At 38.9% G+C, this 20,244-nt stretch overlaps 1 long non-coding RNA gene across 2 annotated transcripts in view; it reads right to left on the reverse strand.

Annotated features, from left to right (window-relative positions):
* Positions 1-18,980: 18,980 nt before the first annotated feature.
* The window catches only part of LOC311605473, a 45,744-nt gene continuing 44,480 nt past the window's right edge, over positions 18,981-20,244 (reverse strand). For both annotated transcript variants that reach the window (XR_014781973.1, XR_014781974.1), the window contains one exon: positions 18,981-19,604. This is a non-coding gene — a long non-coding RNA (uncharacterized lncRNA). The remainder of the gene's footprint in view (positions 19,605-20,244) is intronic.

Genomic DNA, 20,244 nt, shown 5'->3' on the forward strand with positions numbered 1-20,244 from the left:
AAGGTTTAGGGAAGGATTTAGTAGGTGTGGCCTTGTTGGAGGAAGTGTGTTATGGGTTGGTGGGCGGGGGCAGTGGTGAGGGGAAGCCCACGTCAAGCCTAGCCTCCTGCACCACCTGCTTCTCCATCACATGTGCGCTCTCGGTTAAGTGTTCCCTTGCCATGCCTGCCCACCTGCCACCATGCTTCCACCATAATAGTCACGGACCCACCCTCTCAAACTGTAAGCAAGTCCCCAGTGAGAAGCTTTCTTTTATAAGCTGCCTTGATCATGTCCTCCACGGCAACAGAAAAGTAATTAAGGCAACCAGGATGGTCATTGATTAACTGCTGGTTCTCAGTTCCCAACAACAAACAGCAAAACTCAATAGTAAAATGTGTACCGGGTCGGGCACAGGGCGGGATCACTGGGTAACATGACAAGCAGATTTGCTATGTCGCTTTGCCCGTACTGTGTTACTACCGCCTTGAACTGTATGGCTTTTGAGACACTGAACTTCAGCCCAGGGGGAGACTTTCAACTTTCCTCCTAGAGACAGACCATGACTGACAGACCATGACAGACTATGATTAAATTAATTGCCATGCATCCTCCTCAAAGAACCTATAGTGAATCTTCAGAAGGGAGATTATAATTCTCCAGACATCACAGATGAGGGAGGCAAGCTTCAGAGAAATTACAAGGAGCGCGTCTATCTCAGAAACAAGTCTAGATTAGACCTTGAGCTTCATTGTAGGCAGTTTGATTCTAGCTCTGAGGCTGGAGATGTATGAAGTTGAAGATGCAGGCAAAGGTCGTTCTTCTGTATGTGCCGTGTTCTCACACCCCCTGGCTAAGCTAGGGCGTCAGGCTGAGGAGGCCTCCTTTGTCCCAGGGACTGGGAGTTAAATACACCCCCCCCAAAGATGACAAAAAGCACCAAGGCAACATTTCAGTGGTCTTTAACATTAGTCATTTCAGTCCTGGTGACATTTTATGGAACCACACAGAGGGCAACCACACCTCTCAGAACTCAGGCTCATGGGCATACTGCAGCAATTCTGGCTTTCCCTTCAGCGGCCTTTTTTTCTTGGGAAACTCAAACATTTCTGACAGGAATTTTTCAGAAGGAGAGTGAGGTCTGTGCTTCCCAATTACCCAAAGGCCGTGCTCCCCACTGTGACCTCTGAGGCCCTTTGCTCTGCCTCTGTCACCTCTCTTCCCTCAATTGTCACCTCAGTTCCTTCACCCACACAGTGCCATAATGAGGGTCTGCAGTCCACAAAGAGGCCAACCTCCTTTCTTATATTTAGGCTGTCCCTAAAATTCTCATTTCCCTTACACCACTTTCCCCCCTTGTTTTATCACTTTCCACATACAAGCTTAGTTATTATTATAGCCAGGAAAAAAATCTTTTAGAATGCCCCTAATCAAGTGTGTGCTATTCAAGTGTTGTATGGTACTCTGTCCGTAAAAATATCACTCACTCACTAAAAGGTACTAAATTACGGAAAGGTGAAGGCATTTCTCAACTGCTTAGAAATACACATGGGATGTAGGATAAGCAGAGAATCACCAATATTATGGTGAAAACGTTCTTGTAAAAGAATTTGTAGATGCTGAATTTACTGTTTTTCACAGGAACAGAGACCTAACTTTAAAAAGAGATGGGTATGCACCATGTTCCCTGTTCCTTTGACTTCTATTTGGTCCTGACAATGATTGCATCAGAGCGAGGCTGTAAGAGAAACTAGCTGTGACATTGATTGCATTCACTTCGACTTTCCACTCAGCCACAGCTTCCTAACACAAATGTAATGTAGAGGGCGCTCCATGAGCTCCCGCTCTCACCTGGCTCATAGAAGCCACCCTCTGCTATTACCCATTCATTTCTCTTCATCCTTCTCCCTTGCACCTTTGTATATAAGTTGTCTTGTGAGTTTTATCACTGCACAGAAGCTTAATCCTACAGTCTCATGTTTTTGTGAGCTTGGACTTAGTTCAGTTGTAAATAGAAAGCAAAAGCTTTTTGAATATCAATAAATATTTAAATCAATATATTACTAGTAAACAACCTGTTATGCCAGAAGTTCCTGAGGATCCTTGCCTCATCTGGTGCCATCACCAGTTCCTCGAAGAAGGCACAGAAGATATAACATTCATAATGTAAAACATGTACTTTTGTTGTTCTCTCCCTCTCCCTCTCCCTCTCCCTCTCCCCCCCCCCTGTGTGTCTGTGTGTCTGTGTGTGTCTGTGTGCCTATGTCTGTGTGTGTGTGTGTGTGTGTGTGTGTGTGTGTGTGTGTGTAGAAGCATGTGTTGTGAGGTACACAATGTACATGCAAGGACATGCTTATGGAGATAAGAGGGCAGCCTAGAGTGTTGGTTGTCATGCTCCTCCATCTTGCTGGGCACAGGCTCTCTTACTGTTTTGCCGCTGTGTACAGCAGGCTAGCTGCCCGCACACTCCTCTGGAGGTTCTCTTGCTTCCATTTCCCATCATGCTATAGCAGCGCTGGTTCTACACACAGGTGCTACTGCATCCAGCTGTGTCTGAGGATTCGAATCCAAGTCTTTGTCAAGTGCAGTTTATGCAGCTGCCACTTTTTTACCCGCTGAATCATCTCCTCAGCCCTTTACATATTTGCTAAGTAATAAGTAGCCTTGAAAAAATTCTATTACAAATGTCCGGCCCAGAGTTTAAAGAAAGGTCCTGTTGTGCAAGGGGGAGGACTTCACGTCAACCTCCAGCGACTACAAAAAAAGCCAGGCAAGTAGTGTGCACTTGTAGTCACAGCACTTATGTGGCAGGAACAGTTGGATTCTAGGAACTTGCTAGCCATCAAGCTGAGACAAATTAGAGACCCTGTCTCAAACAAAAAAGATGAAAGACCTCATGAGGAGCACCACCACTAGAAGTTGCCCTCTGTCCTCCATATGGACATACAAACATGTACACTGCACATACATAAACACACACACACATACACACACATACACATGACTGTGTAACTTTTTTTTCTCCTTTATTAATTTATTCTTGTTACATCTCAATGGTTATCCCATCCCTTGTATCCTCCCATTCTTCCCTCCCTCCCATTTTCCCCTTATTCCCCTCCCCTATGACTGTTCCTGAGGAGGACTTCCTCCTCCTGTATATGTTCATAGGGTATCAAGTCTCTTCTTGGTAACCTGCTGTCCTTCCTCTGAGTGCCACCACTGTGTAACTTAAAGATGAACTTTAATCAATCCTAATAAAAAAGAAGTGTGTTCTGGAAGAGCCCCTGGCTATGAGAATTGCAGTGATGGTAAGCAGAAAAAAAAAACACCAGGAGATTCCAAGGGCATCCTATAAGCTTACATATAATCTAGATAAGTAGTTCTCTGAAAAAGCCAGACCTGGGTGGACCTCTTTAACTAATAGGTGCTGTGCTAACTCTTGTACCCACACACCTTCCTGTCAACACTAATAAGTCCTACTTGGTGATAAATACCTTCCGACACTGCAGAGGTGCATAGCTATTGCTTTAAAATCCTGAAGAGTAGACCTGGGATCCAAGCTCTTACCTCACCCTGCAGACATCTTCAGTCTGATATTAAAGGTGATTAACATCAATAAAATTTCCATGTATAGGGCCTCTGTGGGTATTTTTAGAATTAGGAAGCCTGCAAGACAGGCTTGAGATTCTGAATAAAATGCAGAAGTAAGGGAGGGATTAAAAGGAGAAATAAGAAACCCTCTGCTGTTTCCTGAGAAAGTTCCTCTACTTCCCCCTTGTGGCCAAATTCCCATAGTTAGCACTTTCTTCCCTGGCTTCACCTCAAAGAGTACTTATTGCGAGATTTGATTACTCTCTGGAAATAAGAGTTCTCAATTACAGAATGTGTGGAAAACACACTGATAGGATAGGGAATGCATAAATTATAAAAGTGGGTTTTATTAGCGACTTAAGTTTTCTAAAACAGTTAACAGAAAAACCAAGATACTGAATAGTCCAGAAAAGTGACCTCTCACTGCCTGTGTCCAAGAGCCTCAGCTGTAAGGGAGGTAAACTTTAAAACCTGCATTCATCTAAGAGCCGGGTAGAGCACAGTGGTGAACTCTCCTTGCACCCATTCAAGAGCTTTGGCTGTATAGAGTGGCGAGTTCCATCAACATCAATCCAAAATCCTGAAGGGTTCACAGAGGTGAACTCAATGAGCATCCAAATATATCTGTTTCTTGTGATCGTCCTTAAAGGTAAAAGCCACTGGCCTCACATGAATACTATACAATGGATCTAAAAGCTCTTGACTATGTGAAGTTTACTGCTTCCTAAGTTTCTACAAGCCTCTGTACAGCCTCAAAATATGGGATTAGGATGTTGTTGTTGTTGTTGTTGTTGTTTTAAAGTAATTAGAAATTCTCCCTCCAAACCCTGCCATATACCCTTCCCATTTTCATTCAAATTCATGACCTCTTTTTCACTAATTGTTAATGTATGCACATATGTACACACATGTATAGTCCTAAATCTAACCTTTTCCATCTGCACAATGTCACCTCAATGTGTGCGTCAGAGCTGAACATTTGGCACAGAACAATCAGTTGGTACGTTCTTCTCTTGGGAAAACCACTTCACCCGCTTCCCACTTTCCTCGCTTACCTATAGTTCTTGGTGTTGGGCTTAGGCATCATGGGCATATTCGTTGGTGTCACCAATGTGCAGCTCAGATTTGGACAGTAATGTTGCTGAGACTTTGTGGCTGTAGCTTCTGAGGCTACTAGGACACAATGTCATAGAAAATTCTCTGTTCCTGCGGCTCTTAGAGTCTTTCTGTGCCTTAGGTGCTGGAGTGTTTTCTAAATGTACCCATTGAGACTGGACTTCAAAATCTAATTTACAACAGAAACATAATCCCTAAGAACAATCTGTAAACATTGATCCTTACACCCACAGATAAGAGTAGTTTTCACCCCTCATCAAGGACACATCTCTTTGCAATAGATGAAGACTACAGCCAATCAAAATGCAGAACTGTGAAATTCAGTTTTATCAGCCTTGAAGGCAGTTTCTATTCAACTTCTGAAAGTAATATGGTTTTCTGATATTTACTCTCAATTTCTTTCTAAATTGTGTTGTTTCTATTTTTCCATCAGTCATTTCTCTTTTTGGTCATGAGAATGGTTTTAATTACTCACCTTGAATGCTTGACAATGTGTATAATATATTGTGATCATGGTCAACTTCTCCTTACCCTTCTCACTGTCCTCTCCCCACTCTTACTGACCTTCTTCTTCTGTCCTTCCTTCTCTTCCCTTCCCTTCCCCTCTTCTTCCCTCCTTTCCCCTCCCCTTCTCTCTTCCTCCCCTTCCATCTCCTCCTCCTTTTTTTTCTTCTTCTTCTCAACTCCTCCTCCTCTATCTTCCATGGATTATTAAATGCCAGTGACCACAGGTGCTGGCTGGCCATGATTGCAAAAGCCATAATCACACCCAAAAGATAGCATTGGTCTTTGCCCTTTGCCTCTGACAAGCTTTCAATGCCTTTTCTATACTCCTTGGGCCATGGAGATGGCAGAGATGTCTCATTTAGGGATGGCCATTCAGTAGTCCGTTATTATAAGAATTTTGACCAGTTATGAGTGTTTTGATAATAATCACCCACTGCAAAAAGAACCTTCTCTGGCCCAGGCTGAGAATGATGCTGGCCCTCTGGTGTTAGAGTTTAGTTTCACATCTATTTACAAAGAATTAATAGGAATATTCCCCCTACTAAAGCCTGAATTCCACAGCCATAGGTTTTGGCCAGGTTTATTGTACCAAAGACATATTCCCTTCCAGTGGGGTGGATCTCAAATTCAATCAGAAGTCAGCTGATTATCTTCAGAACAATCTCAATGCTGTTGCACCAGGGAGCCTATCATGTCTAGAAAGTCAATAACGTGGCACATTAAAGGTGCACAGCTGGGTATAACCAGTTCATTCTCAAAGTTGATTTTCATTACTAACAAGTAGAAGATATTCCCTAAAAATAAAACAAGACTATTTTATTTAAACTTAAAGTAGCCACATCCAGATTGGTGCATTTTTATGGAAAATGAGCTACATAATCATATGTGTATGTTTGTAGCACTACATAACAGAAGAAGGATAAAAGGATATATTAACTGTGGGTTTACCTGTTTTGTCTACACCAGGGAATCTTGATTCTTTTCTCCCTGCGACACTGGGTTTATTTAACTCTTCCCAAATGTCTCACAGTATTTAAATGATGACTACAAAATATACTAATTATCAAATTTAAAATACATCATATATGGCATCAGGAGGGCTCTTAGGGTCAAGGTGGATGATAGTAGAAACAGAAGATATGGGAGAAATCGTTATCAAATTCTAAATGCCTATTCTTTAGTTTTAAAATATAAAGGACCATCTAGTAAATAAGTCAGTCCATTTGATGCTTCAGTTTAATTCTTGGCTTTTCAGTTCACAAGAATCAGACCCTTCCAGCCTGGTCTAGAAAGCAGCTCCAGGGACGCCAAGGCTAACACATAGAAACCCTGTCTCAGAAAAAAAAAAAAAAAAAGAAGCAAGAATCAGACCCTCATCAAGCTACATCCCTTTCTCAGTTTCCATTCCTGTGTCAGGGAAGACAACACAAATCCATTCTGACTGTTAAGGGAAGAATGTCTTAAAGCACTTAACATGAGGACTTGTTCAAATGATGTTTGATCTTTGTATGGGAGAATGGAAATTACTTCAACTTTGCTTTTAAGATTCTATCTGTGTACAAGTTGTCAGTACCATACTGTGACCATGACGAGAGTGGGAATGCTCTGAATGGCACTTCTTCAATTATTTTCCAACAATGAGATTCTTTTTCATATGTTTCAGGCTTTCTACACACACCATGTGTCATATCACAATGGCATATACTTCAAAGGTGTGACAAGCAAATGCTGCACTTCTGGTTCCAAGGCCACTGCTCTCTTCAGTTCTGACTGACTTTTTCTGAAAGAGACCTACAAGGAAGCTCCTACGTCTTCCCCAGTGAAAGAACTTAGAGAAACTTTAAAAGTACACATGGTGGCCTCTGCCCTTTGTCCCAAATACGCATGTAAAATATTGCATGGGTATGCACTAACCCAAAAAGGGTTGTTTTTCATTAATATTCAAGTGATTGTATATTTGAGAATATATTATTACACACCTTTTCAGTTACAATGGCAAAACTTTAGAGCACTATAAAAATGAAAAATATTTTGTCATTGAGAGTACAGTTAGCCTTTTAACTCACATCTTCATGTTTGCACCATAAACACTCTCCCACTGAACCTTCTTCCCAGATCCTGTGATTATTGAAAGCTAAAAACACGGAGAGAAAAGAATCTTAGAGATGGTGCTAGTATTGAGAAGCCTCTTGTCAACCCTGTCAATACTAGGAGGAACAATCCCTGTAAGGTTCATGACGGTGTCCTCCTCTGTGTGCCCGTGGTACGCTGTTCACGTACCTGAACCATAACAGCTCTGACTCCTTGTAACTGTTCTGTGAGCTTCTAGAGGACTAGATCTCACATATGAAGGACCCAATTGAGAAGCTAAGAACTGCAGTTGGAGAAAAAGACTGTTCAGGTTCTTAACATCTGGAGAACTTCTCAGTCTCTTTGTTGAAAAACACTGGGCACCAAAGAGTTCTTCATATCAGATCACATAATCCCCAAATGAAAAAGGTTGTGCTTGGTAAATGCCCAGGAAATATTAGGTTTTATTGTCTTTGTAAATCCAGAGCCTAAAATAATATATCATTCAGACAAAAGTGACTTTTCAAGATAAGCCACAAGTATTCTGTTGAAATCCAAAAGGTCTGATATAGAAACATCACTGATAGACTTTTGCAAAAATAACTCGTAGACTTTGGTGAAAGTACTTAACTTCTCAGGATTTTTACTTTCTCACCTGAAATATGGGCACAAATGAGCATTTACATCCTCAGATTCTAACAATGGCTACTGAAAGTCTCTGTGCTTAAGCACTGAGTTAATCTGCATCTAGATGCACCCACACTCAAAGCAGCACTGGTGAATCAGAGACAATGAATGATAATGCAGTTTGGGGAACACATTTGCTTCTCTCTTTTCCAGAAACATTATACCAACTATCAAATTTGATAAAAGAATGCATGTTTTACTCTCACCAACATGAGGATAGCTACTTCTAAATGGATTTTTTAACTCTTTGATGTCCTATTTAGTGATAATTGCTTTGTAGTGTTGCATTTTGGTTGTACGGTCATTGTCAGGCTTAGCTATGTAATGTCAACTGGACACTACTTTTGTTTCTATATTTCTTCCTCCTTTTTTATCACTTTTGCATAGTTTCAAGAATCTCTTATCAATCATGTAATACCACATTATATGTAATATATAATGTAATATGTAATATATTATATAATATTATATATTATACAATATTATATTATTATTATGTTATATAATATATATTATATATAAATATAACAGTGGTTCTCAACTTGTTGATTGTGACCCCTTTGGCTAACCTCTATCTCCAAAAATATTTAGATTACAATTCATAGAAACAGCAAAATTACTGTTATGAGGTAGAAACAAAAGTAATTTTATGTTTGGGGTCACCACAACATGAGAAACTCTAATGGTCACAGCATTAGGAAGGTTGAAATCCACTGATACAGCCATGTTAGCATGATATTAGACTTTCTCATCCTTTCTTTGTTTAAGATAGTGACTTAGAAATTATTACAAAATAGCACAAAAAGACTAACCAACCCTAAAATTTTTAACAAAAATAAGCTTTGCTGTGACTTTTCAAAATAATCTCTAAAGTATAAAAAAAAAAAAAAAACCCCAAACTTAAGACTTAGAAATTTAGTTCTATGGAATATATCTTATAGAGCTTATGGGCTTCTATTTATAAGCATTATCTCATTAGAAAAATGCAAAACTTCACAGGCACTCATGAAAAACTGTGTGAAGAAGAGCTTTAAAACTTTCAAGTTGTCACATTACTTAAAAATAGCCTGTTTCTGCAGTTAGAAGCTTGAGTGAATTCTCACTGATTAAAGTTTAGACCCTCTTAAAAAATGTAATGAACCAAAACAGTTTTTTCTAATATTAAGTACCGTCTCAGTAAATCCAGAAGTTAAGTATTAAATTGAATGACTTTTTCAGTAAATTAAAAAAAGCAGCCACTTTAGTAAATATTAAAAGGTGTTGAAACATTTTGGCAAAATAGGATCAGTTTCCTTTTTATCATTGGAAGAAAAGTCCTTTAAAAAGAAATCTAGGCTTAACTTATAACATATTTTAAAGACACCCAGTCCAGTTGTGTTGCCCAAATATTCACTGGAGAATGGTCAAGTTCTCATTGTCCAGTTCTTCGTAATTTTCACTGGGGGAGATGATGGAGGGCACAAGAGTGGGTAGGTGGACCTGGCAGGAATGCAAAGCCAGTGTGGTTGGGGTGCACTGTATGACATCCCCAAATAATTAATGAAAATATTATGTTGGGAGAAAAATACCTTTACAAAAGCAAAAACAAAAGCAACAAACAACAAACAAATTCACCCACTTACTAATTAATGCAATACCACTCATGAAACATGCCTTTTGGGACTGTGCTCCTCTGTGGCCATTAGCTTAGTCATCTGGGTGTCATTTCTCTGTCACCAGGACACCGGAGCTTCTTTACTACTTACCCCATAGTGCACTGTTGAGCTGAGGATAAATACAATTTTTGCATCTTCAAAGCCATCAATGTGCTTAGTTAAGTAATAATTTAATGACCTGAGTAATGGCTTAAACACAACATCAAAGAATTTCAGAAAAATTCTGAGCTATTTCATCAAATTGAGACTTACTGAAGGAGACATTTGTAGGTCTCCCTGTATTCACAGTGGGGGAGAATGAAATATCAAGAAACACGGCCACCTCTGGAAGATAGATAATGGTCCATTGTACCCACAAAGCCTCTGAAGAGACTGCTGCCGTTTAGTGGGTAACACAAATTCATGCATGTTCTTTCAGCTTCCAAAATATAGAAAGCAAAGCACCTGGATTATGTTAAAATTACAACGTAGAGCCTTTAAAAGAAAAACAGAGATATACGCTTAGAGTCATTGGAGAGATGTGTAGGCTACAAAATATAACCATTCTCCCACATTCAGGCATTTCACATCTGCATATTGAGCAGCTTCAGGTCAAGACTGTGCCTGAAAACCTGTGTGCCAAACATAAACAATGTTTTCATGTTGCTATTGTATACACGGTACAACTATTTACACATCAGTCATGTAGAAGGTAGTGAAATAATATAAAGGCTAAAGCATTACAGGGGATGTAACTCTAAACACAGATCGAATCCAAATAAGATGCCATTTGATATCTTGAGCATTATCCGTCAATTTTGGAATCCTTTGTGTGATCTAGACCCAGTCCTCTTGAATGTCAAAGAACAAAGATAATAACCATTTAGATAAAAACATTTAAATCTTTTAAAATAAGAAGAAGATTTACGTATTATGACTCATTACATCCACCTCATGCACAACAGAATGGCATAGACTCCAGTAGAGAGCAGAAAATTCGTCTAGTGACTGCCTTTTTCTCAACACCTAGGAAGTTACTCTGGATGTTAAGGGTACTTAACACAGGGGAAATGAGTGAATACGGGATGTCGAATCCTTCCAGAACAGATTTCTGTGCCTCCAGTCTATTTTAGCTACTGGACATGAAGCAATGCTCCTGACACTAACATGAGCTTCTCAGTAACAACTAGTGGGAAGAGTCTGGCAGCCTGAATGGAGCGCTCCGGTGCCATGAAACAGCGTAGGATCCAGAGTGCCTGAGCTCACACAGGGAACCAAGACAAATTCCTAACTGACAAGGCAGGATAAGAATTTAAGTTTCTTGTCACTTAAACCAAAAGGAAAACAATATTTTCTTACACAACTGGATTTGCATATGAAGACTGTAGCTACCATGTTTATATGTGAGTTTTTACATATGTTTGCCATTATCCCAGGAGTAGCGCCAGTTACGCTTATGTTTAGACTTCCGGTATGTAACACATGAGATTAGAAATTCAGATTGTTTGCTGTGGTTGTTTTTTAATCAGACAAACTTAATTTGAAATTCTGGTCATTTGATTCTCTCAGAGAAGGTATGGAACAGCTGTAAGTTCAGTTTCCTCATCTACAAAGAATGAGTACTATTAGTATCTATATTGTAAGCTTATTGTTATGAATAGAAGATAGCACACAGTAAATTTCCAAGATACTATATAGTAAGTAAGGAATTGTGAATGTGCACGTGCATGTATTAAAAGGAAATAATTTGCTGTTAGAAGCTGACTCCCCTATTTCTGCTTTCACTATTAATTTTAATATGGGTTAAATAGTAACAGGGTCTCCATTCTTCCTATTTTTCAGCTTCCAGAGTCTTGATATTTGTACTTGTGTTTATTAGGTAAAATGAGACTTATGCTCCTATTGTGCAGACTGTGTTTCAAACCAACAGACCACAAATACCTTCTGAAACCCAGGTGGACTCACCTTGAGAAATGAGGCTTTCCAAAACTGGCTGAGCTCAATGACACTAAAACCACACTGTGATTAGCACTTAGCATAAACACACTGCTGCAAAGTTGCCACTTTTGTTAAGCTTTGCTTGCTGGCAAAGGTCATGAAGGCCATGGTGGCGCACGCCTTTAATCCCAGCACTCATGAGGCAGAGCCAGGGGGATTAATGTGAGTTTGAGGCCAGCCTGGTCTACAGAGTGAGTCCAGAAAAGCTTTTCTTTCAGGCTGCACAGAGAAACCATTTCTTGAAAAATCAATTATAAAAAAAAGAATTCTCCTGCTGTAGTTTTCTCCTATTCCTGTAGAGAACAAGTTGTCCTGGCCATAGTAAAACATTTTGCCTTGAAACACTGCTGTCACTGAGAGTGTTGGGATCTCAACCCCGACACTCAACACTAGCAGTGTGTTTACAGCTGGTAAACACAGAGAAAAGGAATAAGTGTGGCCCTGTCCACATTTCTCATCCCAAACTATTAAAAACGATTCCACCTCAAAAATTAAAATTGAAGTATGTAAGCACTATCAGCACTTGTTATTTCTATTTTTATTGGCTTACATAATTATGTAAATTTCCAAATTGAACCATTGGGGTAAATCTGATTATGGACTAAAGTTACAAAGGCAGGCTTCTTTCTCATATCTTTCACACAGTGTTTGCCCCCTTGGTTTCAGGCCTAACTGCTTTAGGAGATAAAATAAAACCATTGCAGAGAGATTTTCTGGGACTCCAGGCTGGAGAGCAGAGCTGCTCAACAACATTTGTCATGGTCAACACACACTAGCATAGTTCATTTTCCATGAAGCAATCATCACACTGGCTTCGGGTGCCTCCTACCTTCCTTCCCCAAACCTAGTTTCTAACAAAACTGAAACTGAGATGATTTGCACTGAACGCTTTAGTTCGTCAGCTAAGGTACCTTGGCATTTCCTAGCCAAGCTTTAAAATAGTACAAGCTTTAATGTATCTTCATAAAAGAGACGTCATTAGCTATATACCTTTAGAAACACACGCCTCACCCCCAGCCCTCTAGGAATGCTCACAGTTTATCTGCTGAGGTAGCTGACTCAGAGTGGCAAAACTGTTTGCTAAGACACTAATCAGATCCCTACCGAATTTAATAGCCAGAAGTTGGTACCTTGGCACCAAGTTCAAGCATTATGTAGAGGTCTCAAGAATGTTTAAACGTTCCATAAAAACGTGCGTACCATTCTAAACCAGCTTGATGTCACTCTAATGCACCAGAACCTAGATGCCTGAGGACCTATCAGGCAACAAATAACTGAATCCTCCCTTCTCCAATATAACATATCAACATTTAGATAAATGAAACCCTTCCTTTTTGCTGTATTTCACATGTAAATTATACATGCCCACTATAAGCTACAGATAATTTCCCATATGTAAACTAAGTGCTTCCTGTTTTGTAGTTGTTTTGGAGGGTAAGGTGTTTGTTCTGCTATCACAATAAAACTGTATAGTTAAAAAAAACAAACAACACTTTCTGTGATGAAGAGTGAATGTCAGCTGGACACATGCACAATCACAATAAAAATATGTTTCACCAGGAACTTCAATAGTAGTGTTTTTATATCCAAAAGCGAGGGTGTAACACTTAGGTATCTAGGATAAAATATTCTCTCAGGATAAATTCAGGTCATAATATGCAGAGATTTCTTCAGAAACAGCACAAAGGGTTAGGTTTTCTGCCCCCAATGGCAGGTTATTACAGTTTTATATGGCAGCAAAACTATACAATTTTTTCGTGTTATAAATAAGATCACTCTTGCTTCACTCTAAAAATAGATCAAGAAGGAAAGGAGTTTATTCAAGAAGTGGAAATGATGGATAATGGGAGAGGAGAGGTCGAGGTCATTTGCTTCTTCTTCCCTTATCAAGCATTCCTCAGATTTTTGAGTTTTCTACTTGCAGGAGTAGCACACACTATAAGCATCAAAATAAAAAACACAACTATATCGGATACAGCTATACCCAAAAGACCCTATATCCCACCACAGACATAACGCGCTCATCCATATGCACTGCTACACTATGTACAACAGCCAGGAAATAGAACCAGCTTAGATGTCCATCAACTGTTTAGAATAAAATGTGGCACATTTACATAATAAAATTTCATCCAGACAAAATCGAACACTCAGGAACACTGATGGAACTGAAAATATTTCATCACAGGCGACTTGGGCTCAAAAGGGCAAACACTATGCTCTTCCTGGTACGCAAGTCCGAGTTTTAACTGTTATACATGGGTGTAGGTGGGGTTTCATGTAGACAGATGTTGTGACACTAGAAAGGGTCTCATGAGATGGGGAGAGGCTTGGAGGAAGGGATATGGAGGGTAATAGGACACAAGTGACAAGAAGGTTGAAAGGGTGGAGCTTGGGAGGAGAATGGTTCAAGCAGGGCAGGAAGAGAGATAGGGAAGAAAAATGGCTGTGGCGAGCATTAGCCGAAACCAAGCATTGTGAAAAGCCCATAAGAAAGTCTTTTGTATGAAAATGAAAGGAATAATGTCTTAAATCTAAAATAAGTAAAGTTTACATTTAACATTTATTTTCATTTAAAAATAATACATCCATTTTAGTTACTGTGCTTTCATTTGTATCACAAGAATATATATATATATGTCTCTGAAACATGAACAGTGACAGTTATGCCCTCACTCTGGCAGAGTGCCTCGTGAGGTCCTGCGACAGTTCTTCGTGTGCACCCTACACTGGCTACACCTTTCTTCAATTGGAATGTAGACTAAAACATGAACATCTAATTGAAGCACAGAGACCATAGGCACTTCTTCATTTCACAGCTTTAGAAAGACTCCTTAATTTATCTTTGCTCACTACAGATCGCTGTGTGGTAAAGACCAGCATCACATATCCACCTTTAAAGAGAGAGTCTTTATTGGCCCTGTGGCCATACATTCTTTATGCAGCTAAACAGACTTGAAATAGTTAAGCAGCTAAAAAAATGAAGTGTAGAAAATAGTTATATGGAAAGTGACAGATATGAGCCCTTTTTTTTTGTTTTGTTTTGTTTTTCTGTAATTCTTCATTCCTCACCCTAATTCTAGGCATCATCAGTGTTTTTACCAGCTACCAGTAATAGCTACGAATTCATAGAGTACTTACAAATATTACTTTTAATACCATTTTATTACAAACAATAATTATTTAATTGGTCTATTACAGTTTTTATTACGTGGTATATGTTCTCTTTATACTGTTCTATACTTGCATAGCAGTTAATATTCACCTTTGGCTCATTGCACTGAAAACACATGTGTATTAATCTTATTCTGCTTAAGGAAAAAAAAAGCACATCAGCAAGACATTATGAGTTGATAGAAAAGCTTCTGTCTCTGTAGTATCATCTCATGGATCCTGGAACCTTGACAAGAAGCTGATAAAAATGGATACACACAGATAAATACATACAGTGGAATAGAAATCAGGTGTGAGTTTGTTATCTTATCTCTGTAACCCAGAACCTCAACACATTTTATTAGGTACAGAACAGAAGGAGGGGTCCTCTAATCTTCGTAGGAGATCTCTGTAAGTGAGCATTTCAGGCTGTAAACATCCTGAAGGAAGAAGCTGCGGTTTCCAGTCTTTACACACACTATTCAATCATCCGTAAACACTCAGGCTCAGGCTCCTGAGGAAAGCATTGCCGTGCTTCTTGAGCCTGGCCCATATGGGTAATGGCTTTGACAATTTCCCATAAGTCCAAGGCATTATTTAGGTTTTGAGATGGTTGTTCTCATGTCAAACAACGTACAATCACTTAGGGCTTCACTCATGTTAGGCGTCCTCCATTCCCTGCAATCATCCTCACTCCCTATATTATTTTCCCGTGTACACATCCGTGGATTTGTTTTCCTTATTTGAACTTGTTGATCTGAAATCTAGAGCAACCTGCTTCTGAATTGTGTCCACTGACTGTGGTCCTACTTGAAAAATCATAAAAGGGGTCAGAAGTGGTGGCTCACGCCTTTGATCCCAGCACTTGGGAGGCAGAGGCAGGCGGATCGCTGTGAGTTCGAGGCCAGCCTGGTCTACAAAGCGAGTCCATGACAGCCAAGGCTAACACAGAGAGACCCTGTCTCAGAAAAGAAAAAGAAAAAGAAAAAACATAAAAGGATGATGGAATCATTTTAAGCATCTAAGCCCCAGGAATAGCCATAATGCTATTCACAGTTCTAGATTCGGGCAATCTAGAATTGGAAATAGACTAATTAAGATAGTCTAGCATGGCCATCCTACCTTAGAACACGGAGAATGGAAGTAATGGTTCTTCATACTTAGTATTTAAAATCAATCAAAACTGAGACGAGAAGTCAGCCAAAGAATATCAAATTACTTGTATTATTACTAACACAACTATAATTTAATAAGGTAGCTTGCTTCCTGATACACTCAGATTCTTTATGCCTAATTCCTGAATGGAAAAGACTAGACCACCCACTCCCAGCAAACAGTAGATGAGGAAAACCTCACTTCTGGGTAACTAACATAGCAAAGAGAAGAAACTAACAGGCATTTCATATAAATAACCCACTCACCAAGGAAAGAAAAGATAGGGTGCCTGATCTAGAAATTACCAACTTGTTCTCCAAAATTCAAACAAGAAGAGGAGAGGAGGATGAAGGCTGCATTAGGGATGTAAAGTGAATAAATAAATAAAAATTTAAAAATAGGGCATTTCGCTCTCAGATCTTCAGCTACCTGTAGGGAGAATAATGGAGACCAGATAGACATCAAGGTGGGTGGGGGGTGGGGGTGGCATACTCACTTCAGTTTTTCTACAGAGATGGGCACAATAGGACATGGAAAATGACCCCTCTAAGAGTCCTGAAGCTCATCCTCAGGCCATTCTGTCCCCTGCTCCTCCTACCTTCTCTTTCTTGAGAGCATACATTAGCATACTACTTTCAGTTACTTCAGGGGTACCATCAGAATACATGAAAATGGCATGGCTGTTTGCAAAGTCATATTAAAGCAAGTCCCAGAGGGATGATGTTATAGAGAAGCAGGGGGGAAAAAAAACAGAAAATTATTCTTTCCTATTTGGATACAATCAGGGAGAGGATTTTAAAATATTCCATTATATTCTTTAAAAATACATTAGGACCTTATGTAAACATATTAATGCAGTAAATATAGTTTCACAAGATTCTTTTTCATCTACCATTAAAATCTTCAGCCATTACAATTTTTTTCTAAGCATTATTTTAAAGTCTATAGATTAATTCAATATGTCAAAATAAATTCAATTACTATATTTAAGAGATAATTTATTTTTTATTTATAATGCTTAAACATATTTTAATGAAATGTAACCGCAGAAAACTTTTATTGGAACCAGAACACCTTACTACATTGTGTAAACAACTTTAAACTTTTTGACACATAATGCCTAAGATTTTTTTCTAAGATTTACAACTCTTAATGTATCACCTTATTATGAAAATGACGGTCTCACTGCATCTTTCCCAACACTCGGTGCATGAGAAATAGGAACTGATATTAATTTGCATTGTATAGCCTGTGTTGAAACCACCTGTGAAAATAGAAACTGTCTCCTTCCTCATGAACACTGAGAAACCATATATGTAAGCTATGTTGTTCCAAAATTCTATACTAAGTTTCAGGTTAATTTATCGTGCAACAGTAAACACCTATTCCACATGTTTTTTCATGGCTCTCAGCACCACAGTTAATAGTTCATTAATTTTTATTATATGTCAAGCCTATTTCATGAATCTGTTTTCAGAACATAAACCTGTAAAGAAAAAATTCTCTGGTTTTCCCATGCATACATCTTTAATATATACAATAACAATAGCTACCAAATAAACACTGACTTAATGAATAAAAGACCTACTGCACATAAAAAAATCATTTTAAATGGACAAATGGACGAACAGATATGGAGTTGCCGAGGACGCCATTCCTAGACATTTAGATTGGCAAGTCTTAAAGTTAACAAGAACAATACTGGAATTAAATAGAAGCATCTAGCACTGTGGAGAGAAAACTAAAAGTATCTGTCTTAGTTAGGGTACCCATTGCGATGATGAAACACCATGGCCAAATCAACTTGAGGGGGAAGGGCTTATCTGGCTTACAGTTCCATATCATGGCACCACCTGCAATGGGCTGGGGCCTCCTCCATCAATCAATGGACAGAGTATTGAGATCCCCTTCCTCTTAGATAACTTTAGTTTGTGTCAAGTTGACCTAAAACTACCCTGCAGAGAATTCCATGTCATACTTTGTTATATTCTTGTATATCCTTGTATGCCAATAAAAAGATAACAAACAAATTTTGGAGAAAGAATCATGCTGTGATGAAGAAAATAAAATCAATTATTAGAATGTGATAGAAAAACACAACAAAAGGTAGTAACTACAGAATGCTCACTATTTGCCAAGCAAGACAGTTTGAGGACTTTATCTTACCTAAGTACGGAAATAACCCTTCTGAAATAAGCCCAGATACTCATCAATAGAGGAATGAACGTGTAAAATGTGGTGTACATGTGCAATGAAGTTTTATTCAACCATACCTATGAGCAAAATTGTAGTGTTATGGGGAAATGGATGAAACTGGACATTATATTTGGCAAAAAGTCAAAATCAAAGAGGAAATAGAATGTTTTCTCACATATGGGATATTGAGAAAGGACAGACAGACAGATGATATAGATGATAGCTAGATGGATGATAGATAGATAGATAGATAGATAGATAGACAGATAGAAAGGAATATATAGGATATGTAAGTAGGATGACCATTATTTTAGTAGATGAAGACTAAAGGTAGGCTAAGAAGAACAAGAAAGTAATAAGGAGAAGACAAATATATGTCTTCTAGAAATGAAAATACAGATCTAGGGTGTATGTGTGTCTGTGCATCTTTGTATGCGCATATACATGTGTGTTCCATAAAAACAAGAAGAAAGAAGAGAATGAGCAGGAGGGAAGTATGTGCCAATGAGTGGTGAGTAAGCAAAGTATAGTGATTTATGTGTATGAAAATATAGCAAAACTATTATTTCATATATTTACTTAAATGTTTAATCTATGAATGGTTGTGTGTGTGTGTGTGTGTGTGTGTGTGTGTGTGTGTGTGTGTGTGCGTGTAACTCCAGAACTTGAGAGGTGGAAGCAAAAGGAATAGCAGTTCAAGGCTAGCCTCGGTTACAGAATGACTTTAAGGGTACATTTGGCTACATGAAACTCTGCTTTCAGAACTAAAAAATACATAATGAAAGACACACACACACACACACGGACACAGAGAAAGAAACTTTTATTTGAATATAATATTTTATTTATAATTTCAGTATTTGATACAATGAATTTTGATCATATCTACCACCTATTCTTCCCACAAATTCTCCCAGAACTATCCCAACCTTCTCAGCCCCTCCCAACTTCATCTGCTTTTTTCTTCCAAAGTCCTCCTTGTCCAAGTTGTGCTCCTGAGTATGAGACCATCTATTGGAGTATAGTTGACCCACTAGGGGTCAGTCCACCTTGTGCTCGTGGGTATGGGACCAACAACTGGAATATGGTTGATCCACCAAGGGCCATATTCTTAAGAAATCTGACTCTCACTCCTCCAGAAGCCATCAACTGCCAATAGCTCCTTAGCTACAGATGGAATTGGTGGTTGCCCTCTCACTTCACACTAGATCATTGATTGGCAGAATCTAGGATAGGTAACCACAGCTGTTGTGAGTTCATTATTGTAGCAGTAATGGCATGGCATGTCCAAATGATGTTTCCCAACAGTCCTCCTTGACCTCTGGCTCCTTTATTCTTTCTGCATTCTCTTCCACAGAGGTCCCAGAGCATCAAAGGATGTGTGGTACAGATAGTCCACTTGGAACTACATTCCACTGACATTCATTCCCTGCATTGTGACCTGCTGTGATTTTCTGAGTTAACCAATCCACTGTATAAAGAAACTTCTCTGATGAGGCCTAAGAGCTGCAATCATCTCTGCAGAGAGATAGAGAAGTTTAGAAGGAAGATTGATGCTGTGTTCTTTTAGTACAATATTTATCTCTGAGACCTATAAGCTCCTTATGGTGGTTTGAATAAGAATGGTCAGCCACTGGGAAAAATGTCCTCATTTCTACCACAGACAAAAAAACTGACTAAAACTGGGCAAGCTTGGATGCAGGCAGAGTAGACAACCAAACTCTGCCAAGAGAGGGTAAGCCAGTCCTCAATAGTTCCTGCCTCACAAATATATCTATCAGATATATTGGGCCAGAAGGCTGAAGATGATGCTCCAATGATATAGAGTTTTGGTTCAGGCATCAAACTGTCTCTGTCATCTTCTCATTTAGGAAGCTGCTAACCTGCACTCCCTGTATACTCAGGTAACCAAGTTTATTTCTTCTCGAGTCTCTGATAGGATTAAAGACTAGATAGTTTAGTTTTACAATTAAGCTTAGTCGTTTAGAGGTTAAGAAGTTTCTCAGTCTAGATAGATGTTTTAAGTTGATAATGGTGAGATATGATAGATATTGAGTTACATTCACAATTTTACATGCACCAAGATAGGAAAGATGTTCTCTTCAAGGCTGCCAAATACAAATAGCTAACACTATGAAAGTAACATTATATAATTCCT

The sequence above is a fragment of the Acomys minous genome, assembly GCF_964271855.1.
Source record: "Acomys minous genome assembly, chromosome: 1".
NCBI lineage: Eukaryota > Metazoa > Chordata > Mammalia > Rodentia > Muridae > Acomys > Acomys minous.